Source organism: Canis lupus, chromosome 37 (genome assembly GCF_011100685.1).
Source record: "Canis lupus familiaris isolate Mischka breed German Shepherd chromosome 37, alternate assembly UU_Cfam_GSD_1.0, whole genome shotgun sequence".
NCBI lineage: Eukaryota > Metazoa > Chordata > Mammalia > Carnivora > Canidae > Canis > Canis lupus.
In genome coordinates this window covers 6,075,018-6,092,587 of record NC_049258.1, presented here as the reverse complement: position 1 = coordinate 6,092,587, position 17,570 = coordinate 6,075,018, and the positions used below count along the sequence as shown (strand labels likewise).

Here is a 17,570-nt window from a genome sequence, read left to right as displayed (position 1 = left end):
GTGCCCCCCCCGCCCCCCCCGGCACCGCAGGTCCCGGCCGCGGGGCCTCTTCCCTCCCTCCTCCTCCTCCCTCCCCGTCCCTCCTCCCCCGCCCCGCAGCGCCGAACCCCGGTTAGTGCCCCCGTCCCCCCCGGTCCCGCGGGGCCTCCCCTCCCCCCTCCTCCTCCCCCCTGCAGCGCCGACCCCGGGTTAGTGCCCCCGTCCCCCCCGGTCCCGCGGGGCCCCCCCTCCCCCCCCTCCCCCCTGCAGCGCCGACCCCGGGTTAGTGCCCCCGTCCCCCTCGGTCCCGCGGGGCCTCCCCCTCCCCCCTCCTCCTCCCCCCTGCAGCGCCGACCCCCGGTTAGTGCCCCCCTCCCCCCCCTCCCCCCTGCAGCGCCGACCCCGGGTTAGTGCCCCCGTCCCCCCCGGTCCCGCGGGGCCTCCCCCTCCTCCGTCCTCCTCCCCCCTGCAGCGCCGACCCCCGGTTAGTGCCCCCCTCCCCCCCCCCAGGCGCCGCCGCAGGTCCCGGCCGCCGGGAGGCGGCTTTGTTCTCCGCGCCCGGCGCGGCCCCTCATCTGCGCTCCGGGCTCCCGCGCTCCCCGGGGCGGCCGGGCTGGCGGGGGCGTCGCTGCGGGGAGGGGCGCCCGGGCTCGGGGAGGGCCGCGGTCGGGGCGGCGCAGGCAGGCCGCGGGGAGGGGGGCGCGGCGGAGCCTCCCCGTCCCTGCGGGGCTCCCGGCTCCCGCTCTACGATGAGCAGCCTCGGGAGCGGCCGGAGGGGCCCGTTTCCTCGTGCTCGAGCGCGGGCTCCGGAGCCGAGGCCGGCAGCCGCCGCTCCCCCGGGGGCCGCCCCCGAAGTGCCCGCAGGGCCGCGCGCGCTCGCGCCTCCCGGGCCGGCCTCCGCGCTCCCTGCCCCGGGGTCCCGCCGCCTCGCGGTCCCGCCGCACGCGCACCTGCGGCCAGGTGTGACCCTCGGCTTCCCCTGCACCGCCGCTCTAGACCTTGGCTTCTGGAAGACCAGGACCTCCGTGCGACTCCTTGCCTCCCTCCTTTAGACCCGGTGAAATTGCATGTATGCGTCTGCCTCCCAGGTAGGATCTCATTGTATTATGTCCCCTGCTCCCCCAAGGGCTCATTTCTTCGTTGCCTAGAGAGAGACCTTCCCCCCTTCCCCCCTCCCAACCGATGGCTCCGTAGGTTCTGAGAGGTTATCTTTAAAATGACACAGTACCTATAAACAGAGAAGGATCACTTAGGGGGCTTGCTGTTGTCCTTAGTAAAGCCGGAGGCCCAATCTGCATGGGGATACTAGTAATGGTGTGAAAATCTGGAGCTTGCTAATCTGTTTGGTCATCAGAAGATTCCTGCAGGGATTGTTTATATAGTGTGGGAGACAGATGGCATCCCTAGCAGACTAGAGAAGCCGGGCATAAAGGGCCATTGTATTTTTCAGAAACTATCCACTTCACTGTTTGGAAGAGGGATAGGGTGGGTTGGGGGGCTGGGAGGGGGAGAGACATAATTTTGATCTCCCAAAGAAGACGTTATAACCTTACCCTCTGATCTCCTAACCAGTTAATCTCTTCTTTCTTTGGACATTTAAAAAGTCATCATTTAGGTGATTTGTTTTGATTATGGGTTTGGCATACTTTGGTCTCATTTGTGATTATGTGAAGCAGTTAAAACAGTTTTATTAGCAAAAACGTCTTTGAATTTAATGGGGAGAAGACAGTCGGAACTTTCTTAGCTCTTGTTCGTTTCAACACATGTCCGCTAGCTGGAAGGGCTTTTGTCCAGTCCGCTTGAATTCTTCCCCCGTCTCTATGACAGGTGATACCCTAACTTCTGGCCCTTGCCTCCAGACCCTCAGCTGTGGATAGTACTCGGCTTCTTAACCTAACACATTTGCTTTACCATTGCCTCCATCACAACATTGGGCAACCTTTGGCAGTGAATCTTTATGAATGACTGTGAATTCCGTGAAGAATCAGAGTCATTCTGAACATTTGCGATTAAGCCAGCTGGAGCTTTTCTGCTCCAACCACTATTATAGGCCCTTTATGTGTTATAGATTGCAAAACTGCTCTTCCCTCTGTGATTGTGAGGGAAAATATCCCAGTGAATTAATATTCACCAGTCACAAGACAAGATTTAATGAAGAACTTGAGCAATGTTTGAACCCTCTGAACAGGAAGTATGGAATAAAAGCAAGCCTTGGCTCTGTTTAACTTGGGCAATGTGATCATGAGAGAAAAACATAGTTTCTTACTCTTTTCAAAGCCTTTTTCACCCCTGAGGGATCTCAGCAAAAGACAAACTAGAGTTGTTACCTGTAGTTGCGGACAGATGGCATAACCTTCTGGATGAAGGTATTTTGCAGGAGAGGTGGCTTTTGGGTTCTGTCCAGTTTCAGTGGGTGCCCTAGCATCAACGAAAGGATCTACCATTCAAAATGCTTGTTAAATCTGTGGCTGGGTCTGTGTACCCTCTCGCCAGGTCGCTGTCAGTCTTGTGAAGTGTTGCTGTAAGAGAAACACTTGACTCCAGGCCTGGGGCTTGCTAGGGGCCTGGCCTGGATCCACATTGAAGTGTGTTGCTTGTTTTCGTGGGTAAAAAAGGAACCAGTTTCACATGGTGTGTTGGATAGAGAATGGTGCAATAGAGTGAAAAGCTTTCTAGTTTCATTGTCAAAAGTCAGGCCTGGCCTGAAGGAGAGAGGACTATATTTGAAGTTTGGTTGACTTAACAGAGGCAAAGGTTGCTTCTTTACACACAGGATGTCTTTTGTAGGAGAATATGAATGAAGAATTAGAAGAGCAACCAACCTCCTAGTTTGTCTACAAGGGTCCCGGCTTATTCCTATTGACCTATGTTAGTTATCAAAAGCATCCCTTTTCACATGTAAAAGTGCTGTGATTTGGCTGATAAATTATATAGTCATCCTAGATGTTAAGGAATCCTCGCTTTTCTTCACTACCCTCTCCTGTTCTCAGATTTTGAGTCTTGCTTTATTTAATCTTTTATTCATTCTATGCAAGGATAAGAAAGGTTAAAAAAAAATTAAACCAAAAAATACACACAGAAAAAAGAAATAGCAAGGAAGATAGAAGGATGGGGTCAAGGACAAGGATTGCTTGTCATCTGTTTTTATACCTATCGGAAAGAGAGAGTTTTATCCTTAAGTTGTTAAGCGTCTACTAGGGCTCCAAGCCTGTGTTGTTATTGTCTTCAAGAATCAGAAGCATTACACTTGCCCATCTACCTAGGGGCTGACCCCAATTGGGAGAATTCCTGTGACTTGGGAGAAGCAAGCTTTGGACAAAACCTGTTTGCAGACCTGATGGATGCATGGCTCTTGCAGATGGGAATGCAAGTTTCAAGATTTAGTGTTTGGTCCAGTTTTGGGATATTTACCGAGAATTCAAAACACAAGTGTTGTTGTGAAGACGTGACTCAACACTCTTCTCGTTTCCAAAGCTCTCTGGGCCACAGGATAATAGAAGAACCTTTGTTCTCAATCTTGTCTTCTGACTGCAGTCTTGGGTCTCCGCTTTCCATATGGAGGGCTTACAGAGAAGAGCTTGGTGTGCTCAGTCACCATGTGAAAATTTGTATAGGGGTTTCAGGTTGTGTAGGTGACTGGTAGGGGTTTGGGTTCCAAAGCTAGATATTTGGAGCTTGGGGCATCTACTTCTGCAGTGGTTGTACTACTTTGCTGAAGAATCGCCTGTTTGAAATAGTTCACTTGCAGCACCGGCCAGTAGGTGTTACAATTAATGATGGTTGTCGCCTTTTCCGTACCCACTCCACTTAGATCCTCAGAACTGAGGTCAGCATGCCTGAATAGAAAGGAATTTATGTATCTCCTTTATAAGTTTTTCTTTTTTTAAAATTTTTTATTTATTTATGATAGTCACAGAGAGAGAGAGAGAGAGGCAGAGACATAGGCAGAGGGAGAAGCAGGCTCCATGCACTGGGAGCCTGACGTGGGATTCGATCCCGGGTCTCCAGGATCGCGCCCTGGGCCAAAGGCAGGCGCTAAACCGCTGCGCCACCCAGGGATCCCATGTATCTCCTTTATAAGTAGGTAGAATGACTGTGTAATTCTTCTCTCCAGACAAGGTCACGTTTGTGAGAAAGAGGGAATAATAATAACTGGAAGGGGCACTGGATCAACAAGTGTAACTGTGACCGTCTCAGGAAAATGATGACGTACAGTCATCTTAGGTATGACCCAAGTCATTAGCTTTTATATGAAGAATAGCCACGGGATGGGAAAATGTCTTAATCTTCTTCTAGATTTGTTCAACATCTATGTTTATGTGCGTGCATGTGGATATGTGTACGTGGATATGTTTACACGAACACTGATCATATATCTATAGATACGTGTACTGTGGTTGAAATAAACCACACATGAACGCCTAGTTATTTGGAAAATTGTGGCCTTCATAATCTCTTTCATGGATTGACTTTAAAACTAAACTCTCTGCATCCAGCCTCTCTAAACTTTAAATCATTTCCTGGCCTTGTGTAGTTTGCATACTAATCAGTTAGCATAATTCTTGCTTAAAAACCTGTGAGAACTCTCATTTTCTGTTTAGTTCTCAAGGATCTGTAGACAGTTTGGTGGTTAGAAAGGAAAAGCAATGAAAAAATTTCATTCATTCTTTCAACTACTATTTATTGGGCACCTTTCACAAGTCAGTATCTGATCTAGATGCTGAGGATATACCAATGAATAAAACAAAAGAGCCCTACCCTTGTGAAGTTTTCATTATCTTGTGGTGGAGGGGTGAGGTGGAAGACAGACAATTAAAAAAAAATGAATGAGTAGATTATAAGGCATGCTAGGAGGAAGTACACACTTTGGAAGAAAGGGAAAGTCGAACAAGATAAATGTAGTTGAGTAGCCTTCATGGAGAAAAAGACCTTAACTTTAAGCCAGGACTTTGAGGCAGGTGAGAGAAGTTACTCATGCAGAAACTTGAGGGGGAGCGTTCAAGGTACAGGGAACAGCCAGTGTGAAAGCCTGAAGTGTGTTCAAAGATTAGCAAGAAGACCAGCATGATGGAGTGGGGTGACTCGGGGAGCTGGAAACGAGATCAGAAAGGTGGTATAAGAGTGGCAGAGTGGGACCTTGAGATGCAAGAGTAGTTACAATTGCAGCAGAAATCCCATTATATTAAAAAGTTGTATTTGTGCTATGAAGCCTGCACTGGTCAATATGGCTTATGTTTCACAAATACTGCACTTCATCTTGGTTAATAAACTTTTCGTGTCATTTGCTTATTGTTTGTTAAAATAGCATATTTTGGTGGTTGCTTCTCTCAAACTGTATCCCCATTTTGCAATAATAGATCAGTGGCTCAAGGGTGGTTCTTTGAAGTGTGAACATAGTAATGAAAATGCTACAGTTCAGAATGCCATCAACATACTTAGAGAACTCTATCCCACTGCAAATGTAAAATGTGAAATCTGTATGTGTAAAAACAAGGGAATCCGTGAGAGTGATGAAGTTGAAACGTGCGCATGGAAGTCTGATGAGGACTATCTTAAAACGGTTTTTTTCTTGGGTTTGCCATCCAGTCGATCCTAATTCCCCGTCATTGCCTGTTATGAAACTGTCCAATAGTGGCATGAAGCCATGGATGTTTTGGTGTCATTTTCAAACAAAGCACAGAGGCTTCTCTGTTATACTATTGAAGTTTTCCAGGACAAGCACACAATAATGCTTTCCATTACAAAATTAACATATTATATTGCTGACGGTAGGTAAGAGATTAAAAATACTCTAGTGGCATCACTAAAGGGCTCTTGTAGCAAAAGTAAGAATGAGTCATATTACTGAATAGACACTCGCAAAATTGGTCAGATAGCTAAAGACAAACATCGTCCTTAAAGAGAAACCAGAAGTTATTGAGAATTCCTTTGTCAAATGGCACGGTTGGCTGTTGCATAATAGCAGTGGAGTAGCGTGTGGAAGAGTGATTACTATCAAGTACATACCGGGAGATATTTCACTTTATGGTTGGATGAAACCACTGAGGTCATGCAGAGAATGAATCAGCTCTTGGCATGTGTTCAGGGAGGAGCGCTTGGTGATGCTTTGTTCATTTATCACTGAAAACTTGTGTATGAGAGAGGAGATTTTTCTTTTGGCTAACTGTTATTAATGAGACTGGAAAAGTTGCTCTGGGGGCAGGACTTACGGAGCACTCATTTCATGTTCGTATAAGAAGGTGATGGCTTCGTAAAGAAAAGAAGTCGTACCTAGAAGGCAGTCTGCGTGCTACTCCATTCACAGAGCAGATGTAGTGCCTTCTGATCTTGAGGAAATACTAAAAGAAAGAGCAAAAACTGGGTGCCACCAAATTGCAGCCCCTGAGTGTATGAGTGTGCTGTGCAAAGTGACAGGGAGTATTAAGACTACTTCTCCACGCTGACATATGCTGGCTTTTTAGAGGAAAGGCATTCACGTAATATTTCATCTGTGGAGTAAGAAAAATGTTTTCTCATTACACTGTTGAGAAACCAGTTCTCCTATATCAAGTGGCATGCCTCAGTAGTATGCTCTGCCCACAGTGAGCGATGTCAAGGACAGGAAGGGAAGGAGGAAGTGTTAATAAATAGAACGATCTGCCACGATCTTGGGACTAAGAAATTTTTTCATTAGACAAAGTTGGAGATCTGCATTGATGATAAAGGGTTAAGGAGGTTATATTTTTGGTAGTGGACAGTCCTTTAAAGGTTTTATTTTGACTTGTTTATTCATGAGAGACACACAGAGAGAGGCAGAGACATAGGCAGAGGGAGAAGCAGGCTCCCTGCCGGGAGCCTGATGTGGGATTTGAACCCAGGACGCCGGGATCACAACCTGAGCCAGAGGCAGATGCTTAATCCCTGAGCCATCGAGGCGTCCCTGGGCAGTCCTTTATATAATAACCATATTTTCTCTTGGTGGCCCTCTGAAAGAATAAGAGCACAAAGAAATAGGACTTAGAGCCACTGGTTTTGATGGAGAGACGGTATCAGCGTGTAGGTGGTTTTCAGAGCATGTAGGAAACCACGCTGGGAGGAACCTAGACCTTTAGAGTTTTGATTGAGATACTGGGTGGCAGGGAGTACAGGTAGAAAGAGGTGGAGCAGTCCAACAATTGACATGATCTTGTATATACTTTTGCCTTAGGCTTGGCTTCATTCCAGACAAAGGGACTTGATACAAGTTTTCAGGACGTGACATGTATTGCCCCCGACCAAACCTAGGAAAGATAAATGATCTCCGTGGTCTTGGATTCTCTTTGCATAGGCCTTCCTTCCTCCTTCCCTCTTGTCTTCCCTTTTTTCTTTTGTTCTTTCCGTCTTTTTTTAAAAAATATTTATTTATTTATTATTTATGACAGAAATAGAGAGAGAGAGAGGCAGAGACACAGGAGGAGGGAGAAGCAGGCTCCATGCCAGGAGCCTGACGTGGGACTCAATCCTGGGACTCCAGGATCGCGCCCTGGGCCAAAGGCAGGCGCTAAACCACTGAGCCACCCAGGGATCCTCTGTTCTTTCTGTCTTTAAGTTGGCATCTTTAAATTAGGAGAGACTTTGTGAGCTCTTCTCCTATATGTCCATGTTGTTGGGCAGATACGTGGGCTCGACGGCCAAGAGGGATGAGGGTGTGTGGAGAAGGCGTATGCTCCTTGCTTGGCTAGCCTACTCTAATGCATAGTGTCCAGTTATAGCACACATTTAAACTTGAACCCTGTTTCTTCAGTAAAGATCCATTTCCCATTTTTTGGAACGAAATTGAGTCTTTTTGTTTTGCCTAATAACTTTTACATTGATTACTGTTACTTGCTTCCATGACAGAAGCTATTCATGCATTATTTGTTGCACAGACACTGAGGGCTGTGTATGAGCCAGGCTCTGTGCTAAGTGAAAGGTATAAAAGAGGTTAATACTTAGAGCTGGCCCTGCCCAGATAAAACAGAGGACCCGGTAGGAAACTGGGAACAAGGATATGATAAACAAATATATAATTGCAAAGCAAATGTGGCACAAATGTTTACATCGGTTAAATCTGGGTGTTGGGATATGGGCTGCTATTGTATTAGCTTCTGAACTATATGAGCTTCTGAATATATATTTGAAATAAATCCTAAGTGAAAAAAAAATGAAAAAAAAAGTTGAAAGTGTGGTGATTTTTTGAGGAGCGAGTCTTTGGTAGAACATGGAGTGTCACTCGGACTTGCTTTGGGCAGAGTAGTCCGGGAAGAGCAGAGCGCACCTCCTCCTCCTCGCTTGCCTGTGTGGGAGGGATGAGGACCCTTCGGATGGGGTTCAGAGAAGAGTCACGAAGATGGCTGATGGCACGGTTGAAAGTAAGACCTCTGAGAACAGTCCCGAAGAACCGGGGATGCTGAGCAGGGGGTGAAGTCTACCTGATGCAGCAACTTAGGCTATCTTTTCCGTACATTTATAGGGACTCTTACACCGCCACGTTCTGCTCAGTCATGTCCCATACTGAACAGCAGGCAAGGTGGGTTATTCAGCTTAGAAATATGTGTGAGAGGAAAAGTGAAATTTTGTTCTTCAACCAAGGAAAAATTGGCAGGGACCTGAGAGACAAACTAGCTCGGCCTTCCTGTGAAGACATAGCTCTCTCACGTTCTTAACAAGTGGTCAGCACGTTACTTTCTGTGCTTCCTCTAACTCAGGATGGGGCGGTGGGGAGGGGGCATTCACTCTGGTTTACTTCTGTTGAGCAGGTCTTCTTTCCATCCCATATGTACACCCCAGACTCCTCTTTCCCTCGGTACGTTTGCCAGAAGAAGCGCTTCCCACCTGGAATGCCTGCCAATTTGACTTACTCTTCCAGGTCCCGTATCTCCATTGCCTTTCTCTACACAACCTGCAAATAGTAGTTTTCCCATCTTATCTTCCTGAAGAGTGTGGCATTCCTAGAAGTGTCCGTAGTTTCCTCCTTCAGTGCAAGGGTGGGCAGAGTCAGTGTCATAATCTAGGTGGGGGTTAGAGGGAAGTGTCTGGTTTGACATCTTCCCCTCCAGATGCTGGTATGCCACCCTCTTGAGAATCACTATTTTATAGCAGCTAATATTTTCATCTTCTTAGCTTTATTTATTGTTATTGCTTAAACGTTTGTTTATTTTCATTTATTTTAAGTAGGCTCCACACCCAGGGTGGAGGCCAGCATGGGGCTTGAACTCATGACCCATGAGATCAAGAGTCAGATGCTCAACCAGTGGAGCCACCTAGGCGCCTCTCATCTTTGCTGTAGATGGTGTACTAGTTATTTTGTTTCCTATTGCCTTTTTTGCCAACGAGGTTTTAAGCACTCTAAGCATATGGAAACTTGGCCGGCATCTCTGTAATGCCCAGTATTGATCATGGAGTGAATATGCAGTCATCAATGCCTAATGGCCAAAGGACCACCTGTTTCTTTCTCAAGACCGTTACGGAAGGCTGTTACTTATATAAATCTGATATTAAGTTGGCGCAGATACTAAATAATTAACATTTTGTAGTTTTAAGATGGCAGAAAGCCAAGTGTTGGGGGTCTAATTCATTCAGATGTCATCTTAGAAACCTCCTTTATAAGACTTCTAACCTTCGCCATTCAAAGTGTAATCTACAGGTGATGCTGACGCTATCACCTGGAAGCTTCTTAAAATGGAGACTCTGAGGCCCCACATCAGACCTACTGAATCAGAATCTGCATTGTTAACAGGATCCCCAGCTGTGCTGTATTATGCACAGGAAAGTTTGGGAAACAACGTTTTAACCTCCCAGAATTCAGATATTTAGGAGGAGCATTTATTGTCAAAGTGAAGTAAGTCTGGAAAGGAAGATTCCTTGGTCTGTGGATGAGCTCCCCAGTGCTCTCTGCAGGGTGGCCTGATACTATCCTGCGTCATGCCGGAGCTTCCAGGCCAGAAGATGCCTCTGGAGGAGAGTCCTGGACTCCTTTAAGTGGGTGATACTCACGTGTCAGACGTGAAGGTGATTACAGGAATTTGAAGCAGTTGCTGGAGTGAGAAGCCAGGAGAGCTTGGCAGAGGCAGAAAAACATGGCCTACAACCTAAAACGGAAAATAATGGAAGATGTCTTACCTTTATAATAGGAAACCACTTCCGACGCTGTGGGCTTGGATTCATCCGAAACTCTGATGCCTCCAGAGCCAGCACGTCACAAATAAAACCAGCTGGATGTGCTGTGCGTGGAGACCTTGTGGTGATGAGGGTCATGGGGGCATCCGTCCTCCGAGGGGAAGGTGGGGTTGCGCTAGGCTCGCTCAGTTGTTGTCACGTGGGAATTTGAGTCCAGTATGGCCGCATCTTCACATTTTTCAAATGAAGCTAAAAATGTAAGTTTGTATGTAAAACATCTCTTGAGTGGTAATTAAAATGTTTTGAGAACAGCACAGGCCAAACAAAATTTATGTGCTGCCTGCATCTGTTTTACGACTCTTGTTCTGGAGCAACAGAACCTGTGAGACGGTATCCATGCCAGGCCTGTGCAGTGCGGGGCACTGAACACAGGCAGAGGTGATTTGGCCTTGATAGAGACCATTTTGGATCTTTATTAAGTTAAAAAAAAAAAAAAAAAAAGATGTAAAAGAAGGGAGCTGCATTTGTGTTGGTGACCTGAGCAAATATGTATCTGGAGAACCTCAGTAACTAATAGTATTTGAAGGAAAGAGTTGGGGGCCTAAAGGAATAAAACCTAGTTCCTGTGAAATCTGAAAGGGGATTGATTGGGATGAGGGTGAGGAAATGGAGACGTGGACATTTCTTGGCACACCCAAGCCGCCCAAGGGATCACACACTGCCACATGGCAGTCAGGGCCGGGAGGCAGGACTGCAACTGGACCCTCTCGTGCTGGGACAGAAGTGTGACTGGAGGCAGACCCCAAGTTAATTTTTCTTTGGTATCTGCCTGCTAATATTTCAATTTGTTGGAATTGGATTTTCCATTAAAGTTTGTCAGGGTAAAAATCAGCATCATATACATTTCGAAGGGGAAAACTAGGGGAAGGAATCAAAATTCTTTCCAAAGATCTATTATTGATAATGTCTCGTTTAAACTACGCTCCTCAAGGAGCAGGACTGTTTATTATTTATCTTCACATCCCGGCATCTGGCACAGTCTGAGTTATGAATATTGACTTGAAATGATTATAAGACAAGATATAATTTATTTATTCATGAGAGGCGGGGCGGGGGCACAGAGACACAGGCAGAGGGAGAAGCAGGCTCCGTGCAGGGAGCCCGACATGGTGGGACTTGATCCCGGGTCTCCAGGATTAGGCCCTGGGCCGAAGGCAGGTGCTAAACCGCTGAGCCACCCAGGCTACCCTATAATTTATTTTTTTATCTTGGAAAGTCATTCTATAGGTATCCGTTTTCCTCATCGAGTTTTAAAAAATGATAGCCTTATTGAGATATAATCCACATTCATGAAATTCGCCATTGTAAGTGTACAATTCAGTGAGTTTTAGTATATTTACAAAGTTGGGCAACCAGCACTACCATGTAATTTCAGAGCCTTTTCCTCACCCCCCCAAAAGAAGCCCAGTACCCATTAGCAGTTACTCTCCATGATCCCTCCCCCAGTTCCTGGCAACCACTCTTCCACATTCTGTCTTTATAGATTTGTCTATTCTAGATATTTCTTAAAAGTGGAATTATATGTAGTGTTTTGTGACTAGCATCTTTCACTTAGCCTAATGTTTTCAAGGTTTATTCGTGTTGTAGCACGTATCAGTACTTTGTTCTTTTTTATAGCCAAATAAAATTGTGTTGTATGGATAACCCATGTTTTGTTTATCCGTTCATCAGTTGATAGACATTTCAGATGTTCTCACTTTTTGGCTATTATGAATGATTCTGATATGAGCATCTGTGTAAAAGTTTTTATGTGGATATATTTTCATTTCTCTTGAGTATATACCTCAGAGTGTAAATGCTACATATGGTAACTCTTTATCATTTTGAGTATCTGCTACACATTTCATATTTAGTGCACCATTTTACATTTCAATCAACAATATATGAGGCTTCTAATTTCTCCATATCCTTTGGAACACTTGTTATTTTTTTCTTTTGGCTTCAACTATCCAAGCGGGTATTAAGTGATATCTCATTGTGGTTTTGATTTGCTTTTCCCTAATGACTAATGATGTTGAGTGTCTTTTTCTGTGCTTGTTGGCCATTTGTATATATTCTTTGGAGACCTGTCTATTCACATTCCTTGCTGATTTTTAAAATGGGTTTACTTTTGTGTTGTATGAATTCTTTTTATATTCTGGATCCTAGACCTTTATGAGATATATGTCTTGAAAATATTTTTCCTACTTTGTGGGTTATCTTTTTACTTTCTTGATACTATCATTTGAAGCACAATCATTTGTAATAGTAATAAAGTCCACTTATTTTTTTTGTTCATCCTTGTGCTTTTTGTGTCAGAACTATCCTTCTAATTGTTACATAAGCTGTGAAGAGTAGACTATTGATACCTCTAACTACTGTTGTCTTTCTCTCTTCAACTCTGTCAGTTTATACTTATGTGTTTTGCAGCCCTGTTCTTGGGTACATATATGTTTATAATTGTTATGTCTTTCTTTTGAATGGACTTTTATCATTACAAAATATCCTTCTTTCTCTCTAGTAACAATTTTTGTCTCTAAGCCCATTTTGTCTGGTATTAGTATTGCCAGTCCAACTCTTTATTTGCTCTTTGCATGGTGTATCTTTTTCCGTCCTTTTATTTTCATCTTTATCTCTGAATCTTAAGTGTCTCTTTTCGACAGCAAGTAGTTAGGTCACTTAAAAAATGTATTCCAGGGATCCCTGGGTGGCGCAGCAGTTTGGCGCCTGCCTTTGGCCCAGGGCGCGATCCTGGTGACCCGGGATCAAGTCCCACGTCGGGCTCCCGGTGCATGGAGCCTGCTTCTTCCTCTGCCTATGTCTCTGCCTCTCTCTCTCTCTCTGTGACTATCATAAATGAATAAAAATAAAAAAAAAAAGTATTCCACCAATCTCTGCTTTTTGATTAGTGTTTCGCTCCAGTGACTGGTGCGCTTAATTTATTTACATTTAATGTTAATTACTGCTAATAGTATGTCTACCTTTTTGCTCTTTGTCTTCTGTATACCTCAGATTTAAAAAATTTTTCAATTTCTCTATTACTGTCTTGCCTTGTGCTAAATACCTGTTTTCAGAGTGCTGTTTTAATTCCCCTGTTTCTTTTCTGGAGAGGATAATTTTCATAGGTTTTTATTCTGTCATTCCTGATAATATTGTTATATTTTTTGAGTTATATTCTTAATGTTTGCTGTAGAGATTATGGTAAACTTTTTAGTTTAAAACAATTCAGTTCAGATGGGTTTCAAAACTATGCAATAAATTTACTTCAGTATAGCTTCATTCCTTGCTTTATGTATTATGAAGCAAGGAATATTTTATAATTCCTTTTATAATTATTGTTTATGGATTAGTTTTTAAATCATAATAGGAAAGGCTTATAAAAATACACTTACACTGTCTTTTACATTTAACTATGTAGCTAGCTTTGCTGATTCTCCTTATGTCTTCTTGTAGATTAGAGTTCATGTTTGGTGTTTTTTCATTTCAGCCTCAAGGACTAACTTTAGTATTTCTTGAAGGACAGATTTGGTGGTGACAGAGTCTCTTAAGTTTTGTTTAAATAGGAATGTCTTTTTTTTTTTTTTAAAGCAATGTTTTTTTTGTTTATTTTTTAATTTTTATTTATTTATGATAGTCAGAGAGAGAGAGACAGAGACAGAGACACAGGCAGAGGGAGAAGCAGGCTCCATGCACTGGGAGCCCGATGTGGGATTCGATCCCGGGTCTCCAGGATCGCGCCCTGGGCCAAAGGCAGGCACCAAACTGCTGCGCCACCCAGGGATCCCTAAATAGGAATGTCTTAATTCCTCCTTCACTTTTGAAGGATAATTTTGTTGGATGTTGAAGCCTTGTTTTGCCTTTTTTTTTTTTTAAAGATTTTATTTATTTATTAATGAGAGAGAGAGAGAGAGAGAGAGAGGCAGGCAGAGACACAGGCAGAGGGAAAAGCAGGCTCCATGCTGGGAGCCCGATGTGAGACCCCATCCCGGGACTCCAGGATCATGCCCTGGGCCAAAGGCAGGTGCTGAACTGCTGAGCCACCCAGGGATCTCCAGCCACCCAGGGATCCCCTTGTTTTGCCTTTTTAACTGCTTTGAATGTGTTGTCCCACTGCCCCTAGTCTTTGTAGTGTCTGATGTGAAATCAGCTAGTAATGTTGTTGAGAATCCCTTTCATGTGATGAGATTTACCTGCTGCATTTCAGTTTCTGTTTTTTGACATTTTGACTATGATGTGTCTTGGTGAGGATTCTTTTCTGTTTATCCTACTTTGAGTTGTTGAGCTTCTTGGATGTATAGGTTAATGTTTTCCTCAAATGTGGGAAGTTTTTGATTTGGTCATTATTTGATTACATATTCCTTTGTCCCTTTCCTTTTATTCTGGAACTCCTTATATGCATGTATTGATACAATATTTGTTGTTTTATAAGTCTCTGAGGCTCTGTTAATTTTTCTTCATTCATTTTTGTTCCTAAGACTGGAATAATCTCAATTGATGTATCTTCAGGTTCACTGATTCTTTCTTCTGCCTATTCAGATTTGATGTTGAACAACTCTAGTGAATTTTCCATTTCAGGTATTGTACATTTCAACACCAGAATTTTTAAAAGGTTTATTTATTTAAGTAAACTGTACCTGCAATGAGGCGCTTGAACTCATGACCCTGAGATCAAGAGTCACATGCTCTACCAACTGAGCCAGCCAGGTGCCCCTCAACACCAGAATTTTTAATCTGTGTGTATTTGTTTTTTTAAATAATTTCCGTCTCTGTATTGATTTTCTCTCATGAAATATTGTTTTTATATTCTCCTTTAATTCTTTAGACATGGTTTCCTTTAATAATTTAAACATATTTATAATAGCATATTTAAATCTTTGTCTAGTATGACCCCTCTGGCTTTCTCAGGGACATGTCTTAATCTACTACATTATTTCCTGTGTGTGGACCATACTTTACTACTTTCTTGTGTGTGTATTGCAAGTTTTTGTTGGAAAGTGGACTGTTCAAATAATATCTCATGGTGACTCTGAAAATGAGATTTCTCTCTGTCCACAGGGTTTGGTGTTTTTGCTCTTTGTTGTTATTTGATTGTTTGCAGACTTTTCTGAATACATTCTGTAAAGTCTGCTTTTTTTTTTTTTTTTTTTTTTGTCACATGTGGTTACTGAAACTTCTGCTTATTTACGTTAGTGGTCAGCTAATGATTTGACAGAAATTTTCTTAAGTGCCTGGAATGAAGAAACCTTTCAGTATGTGCAGAGAAGTTCCAGGTGCATGTTGGGCTACACCTTCAACAATCAGCCATGCCATTGACAGCTCAGTGGTAGCCTTCAATTGCTGCAGGCACAGAGACTCAGTGTCAGCCAGAGGTGAAAGATTAGGGTCTTCTCAGGTACTTACTGTGTATGCATGTAGTGCTGCACATGTATGTGGCCTTCTAGATCCCAAGGAATGTCAAAGCTTTTCAAGTCCTTCTATGGACATCTCCTTCCTCAAATTTTTCCTTTTTTTTAGTTAGCTTCCCTGCACAACCCCCCCCCCCCCCCACACACACACCCTGTATTAGTGCTTTAGGTGTTTTCAGTGTTAAACAATTGTTTTTAACAAATGCTGAGGGGCTAGAGTTTTTTCCCATTGAGTGATCTCTGAGTTAGGTCCAGTAAACACAAGTCCTGAGATGGGGCTTTTCCAGATATCTGCCAGTTCAAATAATGACAGTTCTCTGGGAGGGGGCCTTTTTAGGGAGCTCCAGTCCCATTTTGCCTTCTCAGGGACTGCTAGAGTGCTGTTTTTCTCAGTCCCCATGGCTGCAGGGATGCTGGGGACTGTGATGCTAGGGAGAGAGTGATGGAAATAGGGAAAATTAAAATCCCACAAAGCTCAGTGTTCTTATTGAGACTCAGCCATTTTTCATGATAAAATTATCATTGTAATGTTGTAAGCCTTTTGTTAATTTCCATAATTTTGAAAAAGTTGATATTGACAATTTTTGGTAGTACAGCTTTTATGCTTTTATGGAGGAGTAGATTTTGAGAGGTTCTTACTTGGCTATTCTGGAAGTGCTTCCCCCTCCTACTGAATTTTACCCCTGTCTGCTACAATGTGATGTTACATTTGATTGGTTTCTTTTTTCTCTTTCCTTAAATATTTTGAAAAATAATTTAATTTATATTATAATTAAAATTTATAATTTTTATTATCTCTTTCATCTCTGTTTTTTTCACCCCTTTTTACAAGTATATATATACCTGTAAAAAAAATATATGTGTGTGTGTATATATACACGTATATATACGTACATACATACATACAGGTATATATTTTTAAAATCTCTAAATTGAGGTAAAATACATATAAAAAATTTTGCCATCAGTTCACCATTTAAAATGTGCAACTTAGTACTTTTTAGGACATTTACGTTGTTGTGCAACGAATCTCCACAAGTTTTCATCTTGAAAAACTGAAAATCTCTACCCATTAGACAAAAACTCACCATTTTTCCTTCCCTGTAGTTCCTGAAACCATCGTTCTACTTTCTGTCTCTATGAATTTGACTACTGTAGGTATCTCATAAAGATATAGTATTTGTCTTTTTGTGACTGATTTATTTCATTTAGTATAAGGTTCTCAGCATTTATCCAGGTTGTACCATGGTTCAGAATTTCCTTTCTAAGGCTGAATAATATTCTGTTGTATGCATATACTACATTTTTTTAATCTGTTCATCCATCAATAGACATTTGTATTACTTCTGCCTTTTTGCTATTGTGAATATGGACATAGATATACACATATCTCTTTTAATTCTTTTTAGTATATTAATTTTTTTCTTTGCATGGCAGTATCTATAGAAATAACCAACTTGATAGTTTTCTTAAATAGGTTAGTACACATACGGAGTTTCTCAGATTTTGCTACATAATACATTCTTCATTAGACATAACTAAGTATTATTTTCTGATTCTTCCCAGACTTAGACGTTACCTCGCTGGTTCTTCCACTTTCAAGCTGGTAAAGTTTAAAAATTTTTAAATGACTTGAAGCCATGTCAGGGGTTAGGAAATAAATTACAAAATTAAATAGAATCCAACTTCCAATTCCTCATTTATTTATTTATTTTTTAAAAATTTTTATTTATTTATGATAGTCACAGAGAGAGAGGCGCAGAGACATAGGCAGAGGGAGAAGCAGGCTCCATACACCGGGAACCTGATGTGGGATTCGATCCCGGGTCTCCAGGATCGCGCCCTGGGCCAAAGGCAGGCGCCAAACCACTGCGCCACCCAGGGATCCCTCAATTCCTCATTTAAACCTTCAGTTGCTATGTTTTAGTATTTTCTTTATGTATCTAAATAAAAAATAGTGTAGGAATAAGAATTCTTGTCATCCTTTTGAATAAGCAACCAACATGGCATTTCATGGTCTCAATTTTGTTG

The 17,570-nt window shown here is 42.9% G+C and overlaps 1 protein-coding gene across 1 annotated transcript in view; it reads left to right on the top strand.

The window, feature by feature from the left end:
* The first annotated feature begins 899 nt into the window (after window positions 1–899).
* Window positions 900–17,570, top strand: part of HECW2 (HECT, C2 and WW domain containing E3 ubiquitin protein ligase 2) — a 363,663-nt gene continuing 346,992 nt past the window's right edge. The window contains exon 1 of the mRNA XM_038585899.1: window positions 900–1,067. The gene's annotated coding sequence lies outside the window, so the exon portion shown is untranslated. The remainder of the gene's footprint in view (window positions 1,068–17,570) is intronic.